Consider the following 13,416-nt stretch of genomic DNA (forward strand, 5'->3'; position numbering starts at 1 on the left):
TTCTCCATTATCAAAACCTTTGCATGACTATATAATCACATTTATTCTGCTGCTACCTACTTCCTCTCATGTGTATTCAAAAGGACCATGAACCTCATCTATGTTTCTATTATCTTTCACCACTGACCTCAATCATCCATCTGTGGCTCTGCAACTGGGTATTATATGCAAGTAAATCACAATTCCCATTTTATCAAATTTAAATCATACCTCTCCTTCTTCTGAGTACCAATATCAGATCAATTCTGTTTATCACACTTCCTTTAAGCACTTTTTGGATTTCTGCCAGACTTCTTTATATATCTGTGTTCCCTCTACTTCTAAACATTTCCACCAAGCATAAACAATCACCATGCTTCAAATCTGAACTAACATCATCAACCTTGTCTAAATGAATGGTTCAAAGGGTTCATTGCTTAAATGCAAAGTGAAAATATTATCTTCTTTCTAAAAATTCCTATGTATTAGTATGGCAATGTGTAGTAATCATGTAAAAAAGCCCTCAGTACTACAAGTTTGCGGGGTTTTTTTGTATTGCAGCAACTTCTGAAGTTTTTAGGTACTCATACAGGATACCCATTGAAGAAGTTGACTACTGAAAGAATTTGGAAGCTCTCTGACACTTTACAATATGAGGTAAATAAAATCATAGAATCATTTAGGTTGGAAAAGACTCTTAAGATCTTTGAGTCCAATAGAATTCCTTTCACTTGCTTCAACCTGGTATTCTTATTGTGTTTATTTTTTTTATTGTAAGTCATAAAAAGATCATAGATCTGTGTTTCAAATTTTTTTAAACATAAACTATTTTCAGCTTCTTTCCCAGAAATCCTCACTTAACATCAAACTTAGAACTGAAAATCCTGCAAACACTCTATGTGTGAGGCTGCTGTAGGTCATCTACCACTATAAGGAACACAAACTAATGGACTTTCATATTCAAGATCCAGTCAGTGACTACATATGGAGAATTAGGCAAAAGCATACCTTTGGATAAAATTGTCTTGTAACATCTCCAGACCCTGCTAGGAGATACACAGGGATAAAAATATGTTGCTCGCAAAGAAACATAGATATCCTTCCATAAAGATTTTATGCAAACTGTATAAGCAAGGGAAGTCATTATTTGTACATGGCCAGTAGTGGACAGAGTATTTTCAGCAATTAAGCAGCCATTGGAATTACACAAATTGCTACTTGTGGAAGCTTGTTCTAAGCAAAGCTACCAGGCAGATCACAAAAAACCCCATGAATTTTAGAACAAAAGGGTGGTGCCAAACTTGCAAACTTGCATGGGTATGAAAATGTCATGATTTGAAAAAATCCTGACTGCCCTTAACTTAGCAAAAAGTCCCACTTCGAAGTCTAGACTTACCTCAGCTGACAGAACTGAAAATTCCAGAGTCTTGTGTTCAAAAGGTATTTTTGAAGGCAGCTTTTGCTATGCTTTCATATATAACTACTTATAAACTTCAATATTAAGGATAAATTGGTAATCAGTCCTGGGATATTAGTGAGGGAGTTTGAAGGTGGATTTCAGAAGCAACGTGGAATATTTGACAGGGTGTGACACTAAGGAGTTTACTTCATTCCTGCAGTTTTTGCAAAAGTCCAACTTGGATCAAAGCAGACTTGAATAAAATGTTAGCCAGGGCCTTAAGTGATATGAATGTTACCATGTTGGGACATTTCACTGTCATTTCAGTCAGGTCAGCCTTCCATGTTTTCTAAATGCAGGACCACAAATTTCTATCCTGGGTCACCAGACAAATATGCAAAACTCACAGTTCCCATCAAGAATCTAGCTAAACACTGGAATTAAAAAAAAAAAAAAAAAAAAAAAAAAAAAAAAAAAAAAAAAAAAAAAAAAAGATTTTCCTTCTAGTGTGAAATCTGATGAGGCTTGGTCTTTGATACTACTGACTGAGAACTCTGAGGGTATCAATGAAGACATCTGCCATAAAAAGCTGTTCTCATTTTTCAAGCATCTAGAGAGAGCATCCTTACATAGTTTTGTAATACAATTCACGAAACTACAGTAGCACACATGTCTCTGTATTTGTTATTTTAGCTAAGTGTTATCTGACTTTCAGGTAACTTGGAGACTGAGGTGTTTGCTTGCCTACAGACTGTCTTAAATAGCATACAACCAGCCAATTCTTTCCTCAAGACATCAATCACATTTCTTAAAAGAGAAATGGATAACATTGTGATCTGAGCTGGTTTAACCTAGCACATTCTATTGTTTTCTTATTTAAACAAACCCTTCAAGTAGTTGACATTTTCCTTTGAGCTCACTTGTTACAAGAACACTCCTTTTGGTGAGCTCAGTCCAAAGGTTACATTGCTCTCAAGGAAACTTACCAACCTTGTTTCAACAGGAATTCAGGGTAATACAAACCAGGAGCGTTGTGCATATCTTCCTTCTCACAGTTGTGATCACTAACATACCTTGGACTGCCTCCCCAAGGAAAGACTAATCCATTCCACTTTAGCCTGAGGACTGTGACAGTATCCAATAGACCGTAATAGGTGTGAATTTCGTTTTTGTCTTCTATATCTACGCCATACTTGGGTACATCCATACTACAGCTATACATACTCCTATCTGATCCTATTCCTCTTACACCTGAGTGCTCCCAGCCCTTAAAGTCCTGAATTTTATAGAGGATTTGTTCAGTAAAAATATATCCCAGCACATGACTGAAAAAGCCATATAGTGATTTTTTTTTCACCTGACAACATCAAAAATGGCATTTTCTTTTTACATTATTTTTAATATTATATTTCCTCTTCAGGTTGAACATTGCCCTTCAAATTTCTTTGATGCACTCTAATGCTATAAATAGGAATGCTACAGCTGTCTAAATGCAAAATACAGTCATCATTTTATTACAATGAAAATGTTACCGGAATGAAAACATTCCTAATTTGTTCTGAGAAGTATTTTGTGCCAGAATAAATAACAGTTAGCAGTAGGAATCAGTAAGAAAATCACCATGTTTTCTTTCTTCACTGTAGGATATTAACAATTACACTTGACCTGTTTGGGCTACTCATAGTGTCAGGACCAAGCTGAGAAAGCTGTTAGAATTGTTATTGCAGGCAGAATTTGAGTGCAACAAAAAAATAGAAAAATAATGCTTGCATGGAGGTAAGCTGAATTCCTACCCCATTTAAAATCAAAAGTAGGATGGGAAAGAAGAAAGGACAATATGACAAACATTGCTGCAGATTCCATAGTAGAATGGTGAAAGATGCCATTATGGGGATACTAGTGGGCAGCCCTGAAAGATTTTGATTAATGGGGAGGGGGATGGTGAACATATGAATAATGAATATCCTAATCTAGCATTATAATTGAGGTATCATTTAGATTACACTGTGTAAGAAATTCAATATAACATACAGATTCACGTTGAATTGAATCAAGTCTGAACTTAGCGTAAGCCTCCATGTGCAACTTCCTTAAAAAATGTTTTTGGTAGTAATGTCTAGAATGGTGACTTTGTTGCCTAATAGTCTTCATATTCACTGCTGAGAGTCCTAAAATGAGATTGCTAAACTGCTTCTAAACCTTACTCTGCTCAGAAAACAGTGGCTGAAATTTGAAAATATTTGGTACCTTTTTAATCTCTCATTCTCCTCCATTCATTCCTTGTCATCTTTTGAGCCTCCTTTTTGTTTTCTATGGGCAGTTTACAGGCAGGATCTGTGAGCTAGGAAGACAAAGAAACATAGAAGCATGAATCAATTTGTTGCATTTTTCAAGGTTCCAACTTGCAAAACTTGGCACAAAGTTCAAACCTCTGCCCTTGCTTTACTAACAATTGCTCTTAAACATGTGCCAGGAGCTAAAGACTAATTCTGTCTAATTTGCTAGCTGGTAGAGTTCTACTTTTAGGATTTTAATTTGTCGACATGCCAACCTTATATTAACATACTGACGCAGTCATTGATTTAAATCAAGTAGTTTGTCTTACAATTTTTCAGCAATAAACATTAACAAAATACAGACAACCACACAATTTATAAAGCCCTAGAGTCCAGAGGATTTGCTCTTTCTTTTTTCTCTGGAAAGCAGGAAATCAATCAAGCTACACATACAACAGAGTAGCATTCATTACTGTGCTCTTCCTGCACTGTTCTCCTGGCACAAAGTAACTGTGCATGCACTGCTTGAAGCTGTTGAGGCTATTAGAGATCCCCAAAACATTTTACACAGAAGTAAAATAGGCCCACTGTTCATTTGAAAGGTATTGTCACTATTAATCAAGGCGCTGTGCACAAATTACCAGGTAAGTCAATTCAAAAATCTGGTGCATTTAATGCCAGATTGCTAAAATGGCAACAATTGATACAGATGTTAATACAAGCATTTCTTTTGAGGTCACAGCTTCCCCATTTTCCTTCAGGTGTTATTTTAAAAATTATATCTTAGGTGCTAGAAAGCCTTCATACCATCAAAAAATGGTTATGTTTTCCATGGTGAGCGCTTTCTATTTCTCTTGTGTTTCCTTTTTGCAGTTATTAAATGAAGTGAAAGCCATGAAATTTTATTTCCTTCATGAAATACAGCTACAAGCATCTTTGATTTGGTTAACCTTAAATATCTTCTGGTTTTTTAATTTTTTTAATGAACAGATATTACTTTGAGACCCGAAGCATTCCATTTTCCACTTCATGTCACATTTTTCTCATTGTAATAATATTTTGATTGGGCAGGGAATGGGAAAAACCTCATGTTTTATTAAACCTGGATCACAAAGTTAGTTTAAAATAAATTCTTCTTCCCGCATCTTTTTTCAAGTGCAACTGAGGAAAAATAAAAATAAAAAGAATTAAGCTACAGTTATTTTAGAGCGCCTTATGAAAGCAGTTCCTCTATTGTGATCTTATATTTTTGTTTAGAATGTGAAAATGCTGTCATTGGAGGAGGAAATTTTTGGATTGGTCTCACTAAAAAGCTCCTGTTTCTAAACTGCAGTTATATCATGATCTATTGGGTATATATCATCTAAAGAGCTTACTGATCTGATCTCAAATACTGACTACTTAATAGGCAAAACCACTAGTTCTTTTAAAAAGAAGTTTTAAGAGCTCCTATTAATTTTGTAAGAGCTGCAAGTGACTAAGACTTCTTAAATATTTCCATATATGTATACTTTATACATGCAGCACTTCAATTTATAGTCATAAAGGGACAATATTTGCTCAACAGTGCAGAGGACAAGCATTAATGAGGCCACCCAAGTAATGTCAATGTTGAGTGGACAGATAACATGCAGGAAATATTTTTAAATAATATGTTCATGCATTCATTTACCTTTAATAAAGGTTTCCTCTGTTCACAGCATGCAGCCACTATTGCTGCCTTACAGATGGCACTCAATGTCTGCAATGGGAAATTGCCTCCTCACAGTGCCTGCCATTTTTTTTAACGTACCAGGAAAAAAGTGGGCAAGTATCTGCAAGCTATACTGCTAATACGTACTTTTTCTAAAAAGAATTTTCTTATACCCAAGACTAATTAAACTGGATACATGAGGTTCACTATTCAGTAAAATATTACACATTGATTTTAATTATTGTAATTGCATTCAGTCTAGCAGTCAGCAGCAGAATAAGCCTGAAAACCATTTAGATATACATATATATATATATATAGTTATGGGAGGTTTTGCTCCATCCTTTTCGTCTATTTAACTCCTTAGCAGAGACAGGAAACTACATGCAAATTGGTGTTGACCCCCAGTTGGTTTAAAAGTTCTCTTCAGAGTACTAATTATATTAGTAAATCAAAACATATTAGCAACCAGACAAATAAACCGGCTAAAAGTTTGTCCCCCATTATAATACCTGCAGCATGGAAAGGCTGTGTGGAGCCCCACCCCCTCACTCTCCCTGGCTGCAAATTCCACTGTCCCCTGAAGAGTTTTAGTCATCTGGTCTTTCCCATCCTCATACACTATTGGACAAGAGAATGTAGAATGTAGGATATCAAAAGAGGTAAGCTAAGTGCTTTGGGCACAGGTACCCAAAGTAAAGTCAGGATTACTTCTTGAGCCAACAGCTCATTTCAAGTGAAAATCATTTTCATAAGGGTCTGCTCTGAAATGAAAAATATGCAGATCCAGGAAAAGAGAATTGTACCCATGGCTGTCATTTCTACTCCATCAATACATTTATCTATTCCAGACCAATTTTCTGGTGAAATGAAATCAAAGCTGATCTGACTTTAGGGTACTGTTTTTCATGTGTGTTTTTCTGTTTTGTTTTGGTTGAGTGCAGTCAAAAAGACCTTCAGTTACTGAAGAAGTACATGTAAATGCACTGACTTAAAACAGTCACCTGTTGTAACTTCTCTAACTGCAGAGTATTTGTCCAAGCTGATTAACAACAGTCAACAGCCAATTATGCATTTTCCTGATTTTAGCAGGCATTCAGAGATCAAAACAGATGACTATTGAATAGTACCGCAGATTGGTACTTCCCAGAATGTCAAATGTATATAGACACACATTGATATATTAACTCATTCCCTCGTAGGTTGTCTATATCACCATATTAGGATGTTCAAATTTCCATTTTGATCACTTATGATATTTAGTTTTGCAGAAAGAGGGAACAGAAAGGCAGAAAATACATTGTCTTTTATCTAGCTCTATATTACTTAAGGGAAATGAAAAGCTAAGAAACTTCCCTTTTTTGATGTTCAAATATTGTACCCAACATTAAAAAATCCCATATGGCTTTCTGAATCACTGATCTCAATAAGAATTTGAATTGTCGGAGATTATAAGAATGCAGACCAGCCAACTCATCTGGTTGAAAATAATTTCCTGTTAAATATCTCAAATCCATTAACAGAGTGAAGATGGTCTGGCTAGACTAAATGAAAAATTAGCAAGCAATGATTCACTACAAATTTCTTCACTATAGTCATTGCTCACAGATTCTCAGGAAGTTACCACATTTAATTGCAAAAGGTAATTTGGCAGAGGAAAGGGAGGTTGTTTTTGATGAGGTTTTTTTCCAGACACACTACTAATACAGTCATGGAAGTTAATGATAAATACTTCATGTTAAAACTGTGGTGCTTAATAATCAAAGGTTCATGGACATTAATTCCCCTCCTTCACAAAGCAAACTGTGTATCTGAACATATAAATAAAGGAAAAAATGTATCATATATATCAATATTTTACAATAATAAAGACACAAATATTTAGCCTTTAAATTTAACACAAAGGCTGTACTTTGTTTTAATCTTCATATTTTTCTGAAGTAGAAGTTAGATGGTGTTCAGGCATTTTATACCAAACCCAGCATCACTGCTTTCATTAGCAATCCCGAGTGCTGAAAAAACATCTGGACCACGAAAGAGATTACAACCAATCCTGATACTTCAATAGAAATGTTTTCCATACTGTCATAGCATAATTTGACACTTTCCACTATTTTAGCCTGGTTCAGAATGGACCTGTTGGGGCCATAGCCTAATTTTTTGGACTAATTTAGGAAACATCAATTTCACTTTTCCTGTAGGCAGTTTTAAACTCTCTGCTGTTCATGACTGGCACTTAGGAAAAGGCCAAGGCACACTGATCCACAGGCAGCACAGTGCAGCATGCTGACAGACTGCCCTGTGCTAAATCACTATGCTCTACCAATTCCCAATGAATGCAGACAGCCTGGAACAGCTGACTTTTAACACCAGGAAGCTAAATTAAGGAGAAGAGTGATGGAAAGAGTTTACAGGTCACAATTACACTTGGCACAGATAGCTGCAAAATCCCTGATTTCAGCTATTTCCAGCTCTGTCAAAAATCATCTCAACTCTTTTTCTTTGCTAATGCATATGTTACTAATTTGATTATACATGGATGAGAGCATTTTATGAAGCCCATACAAGTGATTTTTTTAGAAAATCCAGGAGTGTGACTGAGCTCAAAAATGTAATTTATATAGACAGCTATTCTACAGGGAGACTCCAGTTTGCAAACATACAGATGTTTCTATAAAAAGTTTAATTGAAGTTTTTTGGAGAGGATTTATGTCCCCACGACAACGAAATAAAGGGGTTAGGCAAGTATTGTTAATATAGGTCACACAATACAATAGTAGTATTTGAGGGTGGTTTAAATCCAGGGGAGGGTGGTTTCTCCACATATCAATGACTTCACATTTCAATGGTGAAAAATAGGAAATGAATAAAGCTCAGCATATTTGGGAAGGAGGTAAAACTGTGAGCTCTCCCTCTGCTCTGTTTTCTGCTCAGGAGAATTTCAGCATGGATTGACTCATCCCATCAAAATGGGAGCAAATATGTTAACTCCTCTCTACTCAGTCTGAACTGCTTACTTGTTGAGGTGCTATTAACTGGTTTGCCATGTTTTTTGGAGAACGTTGTATGCTAAGAGCACATCTCTTTTTTTGTCTTACCTTTAGGTATTCCCTCCATTATCTTCAATTTGGTTCATGTGAAAAGAACTCTTCTCATGTGATAAGACTGTTTCATAACTTGACTCTTTCCACTGTGATATATATGACTGTGGTCTGATATCTCTCATTAAATTTCATCAGCACGACCAACTGAGTTTCCTGATCTCTATCAAAAGAAAACATTACTTAATACTACAAAGAAAAATTACAGAAAGCAGGGACTTATTTTTCATGAATATTTGAAATATGAATATAGTTATCACCTGGTAAAACCCAAGTGCAATATGAAATCAGTGGAATTTTTCAAGACCTATTCTTTCCAAAGGGACATTATAAGAACTAATTCAACTACATAATTCTAGTTAGAGTGTTTTGAAGGGCTATAGCCTTGATTTACAGCAAAACTGGAAAATACCTCTGAAGGAGTGTGCCCTCTTTTGAAGAATGAGACAAGAACTTTCAGAACTGGTGACAGAAGCAATGCTTCAAATGAAGACCCTAAAAGAAGGAGTCATTCCACTGTCCTTAGACTTTATTTTATTTAAGAAATAATGAATCATTTTACACAAACAGTTCTCAGAAGCCACAAGAATTAGGATAATGCCGGCTTACTTACCTAAGGGATGTCTTTCTTCTTCTTCTTTCTCTGCCTTTTACATGCATAAAAATCCCATCTCTACATAGAAGGAAGACAAGACTTATGGAAAACTTGGGACTGTGAATCTAGACTAAAAAGGGGCCTAAAAACAGCCAGACTAGCTCCCATGAAGACCTAGCAACAACTGGTTGACCCAACAAGGTTTTCAGATATTCTTTCCAAAAAGACAGCAAGGCCAAGTGTTAATTTTGGAAGAAAAATAATTTTTAGTTTCAAATAGTTTTTTTAACACCTTTCTTTTGTTATGTTACCTTGATTGTATATTCTGATCCAATCATATAAAGTCTGTTCTCCCGGGAAATCTGAAGTAGATGCTGTTCTTGGCATGTACAGCAAATGACAATAAAAAATTTTAAAAATTCAGAGCTGCATGCTCATTAAAACATGTACAACATGTTGGACAATCCTTTACTAGTTACATTTTCTAATATTGCTATTGCAAAAACAGCTTGTGTTCTTACCACAAAAGCTGGGTCAGAACAATCAGATGCAACTAACTTCTGAAAACAGTGGACATGTCTTTGCTTGAAGAACTAGGATTTCTTTTTTTTTATTTGTTTTCACACAGTGGATAGGACCTTTTGTCAACAGACTTATTGCCTACAGGTCATTTCAAAGAGATCTAGAGTAACAGCTGAGATGCGTAAAATTTCATCATTCTGGCTTCCTTTCCTCAGATCAGGCTTTTAAAATGGGTGCTAAACCTATGAAAAGTATATTCCTTATAGCATAAGCAGTTAACTGCCACTCCACATGCTAAAAATGAATCAAAATAATAAAAAGATCCTTTTCCTTCCAACAAGAATCTAAGTTTCAGAATTCTCACTGTAAATGAGAATTCTATTCTGTTCTCAGCAGATCCTAATTTCTGTGCTTCTTAAGCCACTATAGGAAATATAGTTCACCAGGAAAGCTATAGTTAGATTTCCAGTCAAAAAATGCAACCCGTTTTACCATAGAATCCAAACAATGGTAAAAATGTTTTCTGACAACATGAGACAACCAGTTCCACATGCTTCTTAATGCAAAAAAGAACAAGCTTGTTTATTCTGTATTGTCTTAATGTCCCATAATGGACACCAGAAGAAAGTCTTCCCAGGTCTGGCAGCCCTCACAGTAACGTCAGTGCAAGCTCCTTAAGTTATTCATCTCAAAAGCACGCTGATCATCACACCTCCCTTCCCAAGAAGTAATTAAAAAAAACTTGCTAGACGAAACCAAATAGAAAGGAAAAGCCAGGACTCCATCTTTATCAGTGTTAGACTTCTAACAGATTGTAGCCTTGGCTGTCAAAACCAAATTTCTCAGCACTTTCTCTTCTCAACCTGTTCCTGTTTCTTCTTTTTTTGAACTTGTGCCAAATTGTGATGCTTGAGTTGCTTTTAATGTTTTATTTGCCAGATGTTTAGCAGCTAAAGTTCAAGAGGTGTAAAGGGTAAGTTTCATGCTTCTCTCATCAAAGGTAAGGGTAACTTTTCTGTTGGTTTCCTGAACTGGACAAAGCTCACACAGAAAATGTGATAGAGAACTGAAACATTCTTCATTATTCTCTTTAGGCTCCAGTTCCCAGTTCCTCCCCTCCTTCCTAACCCAAATCCATGTCTCAAAAACTTTCAAAATGACATGAAGACCCTTTGTCCCAGAGATTTGTCTGGTATGGGGGATCATGGACCTGGATAGACCCTGTCATCAGCACTTCAGTTCAGTTATGGAAGTGCATCCCATGTGAGGTCACTGCTTACAGTACAACAGTGTAAGGTCCCCCTTTTCCATCACATGTTCAGACAATGTCTTCTTCCACGCTACATGCTCCAGTGTATATAGCTTGAATAATCTAATTTCTGCTGAAATTTCAATTTTAATTTAAAAATTAAGACATTCCTAAATTATTTTACTTCCCTATCCCTATTGAACAGAAACCCCTTCACACACATTCTTTGTAATGTTTTTTTTGTTTTTAAAACTATCACTGTAGAAACACAGAAAGGAAGATTTTGTTTATACATCACTAACTCAGAGGGAAAATAAGCATCAGTGTTTATAAAGGCTGGAACATAAAGCCCAGATCTGTTGTAGGAATATAAATTGGGATGTCAGTGAATGAATAATAAGCTGCTCTAAATTATGTTTTCCTACAACTTCACCAGCTGACTTAATTTGAAAAATCTGTCTTACGGTCTTTTGCAGGCATGAAGTCATAAACAGGTTCATTTCAGTTCCTCTTAAAGAAGAAGTGAGTCAAAATGAGTAAAAAACCCATATGGTTTGGCTTTGGAATTATTTAGATTATTAATTTTTTAAATATGTTGCAAAAGCAGAATCACCTGGATACGCAACTCTTAGACCAGTCATATATTAAAGAAGACTTGCTTCAATAACCTGAATAGTCATAGCTGCTGTAATATATATGGATATAACTTGTGATCACTATTTTTCCTTTCATATGCTGAAGCAGTGTCAGCAAAACGGAGAATGAACAACAGAAAATCAACAGTAATTTTGTGCTGCCTGGGAAAGGTGGCACTGGACAGCTGAACTATCATTTTCATTAATGTCATCACCTTTGTTTCTCTTTGGGTTATTTACTGAGCTGACTGACTAGTAAAAATAAATGAAAGAAAAACCCACAAAACAATCTCAACTCTGATCAAGTAAGTAAATTAATTTATATTTGTTTCATGGTAGTACTAGAAGTAGGTTTTCCTTTTTTTTATTTAATGTTCATAGTACTTACCCAAGATGTGGCAAACACAAGTTTAAACCCCTTCTTTAGCAAAAGGAATTGTCCCCACCTCTTCCAGAAAATAAAATCACCACCAAACTGCAGAGTTTCAGAGAGGAAAGAGAAGAGGAATAATGCTTTCTGTCTCTTTCTTATTCACTGTTCACTTTGTTTTTTGCAAAAACCTGCAAATTAGGTTTCCCTTGTCTCAGGCAAACATCTTAATCTCATAAAATCAAGAAGAAATTCTCTGAGTGCCCTGTAACCAGGTGCATATTACAAACTTGGGACAACTAAAAAAATACCAAAATACAGCGAATAGACTGAGTAGACACTTTCTGCCCCCCACCTGCCTTAGATTAGTAACTTTGGGCTTAGGGCATTTTTTTTCTGTAGTGTAAGATAGAGGTTCATGTTCTGCCAGCAGTACAAGTAAGTGAATTCTTTCTGTGTCACAAATTAACTCCCTTGCCCATTCCCACTCCCCATAGCGGGGTGAAAACACCCTCACATAGGACTGTGAGACAGTCTTGTTTTCCTAATGTTTCAGAATGGTGCTTGGAAAATGTGTCACTTTGTTTACTGAAACCAAATCTTTTCTTTCCCTTTTTCACTCAAAAAAACCCCAAAACTACCAACAACAAAACCCCAAAAAACCTTGGATAAAATAAAGATTGGAGATAAATCCAAACTATGCCAAGTGCTGATCTGCACATGCAGTCAGTAGCAGGACCTGAGCTGTTTTCCTGTGTGAGCAGCCTGGTACATGAGCGCTGGCAGCAGTTTCATACCTGGTGCTTTGACTGCAGTGACTTCCACCCTTTAAGGGTGTAGTTGTGCTCTACCAGCAGCGGTTACCTCAGGTAACCCTTGTGTACAATCAAGCACAGCTTCTTTTGCAACCAACCACTTCAAAGCAAAGCAAGGCTTCAGCAAGCCTTTAAGAAAGGTACATGCACTTAAAATTTATAATTGTGTTTAATTCTACTTAATGCCATAATGTCATAATTAGAACTTATGACAATAAGCCAAATTAACATAAACATGATTTAAATTGTTTAGGTTCACTTGCATTTTAATGCTTCAATAACTATAAATAGATTAGGAAGGACTTTTTTATTATTATGATTTTGAAGCAGTTTTCCTAAAAAGTGCCAGGATTTAGTTGCTGCAGAATATGATGAGTTTATACCTGCCAAATGCCCAGTAGAAATGGGCACTGGAAATTTCCAAATTAAGTACGTGCTATCAACATATTTACATATTGCATACAGGATTCCTACATGACTCTATCTTAACCAGTATGGAACATAAATGGGGGTATTTTTCCATTTTGGAATGTGTAGACATTTACTTAAGTTGTTGTGGTATCTATTCTTTTGAGCACAAAATAACCTTCCTAACAAAGTATATATGCTAAGGGAAGAGTGAAATCACAGAAATCACTACTAGTTACCATATGCTTGGTCTTGTGTTGAAGTATCATTTTTAAGAGACATTAACAAAGATTTTCTGTAAAATGTCATTGTCATATATTTTTAAACATTCTTAAATGATGCCATCTAGAATCTCCCCCTGCCCTAAAAAATTG

The sequence above is a fragment of the Zosterops lateralis genome (assembly GCF_965231275.1).
Source record: "Zosterops lateralis genome assembly, chromosome: 1".
NCBI lineage: Eukaryota > Metazoa > Chordata > Aves > Passeriformes > Zosteropidae > Zosterops > Zosterops lateralis.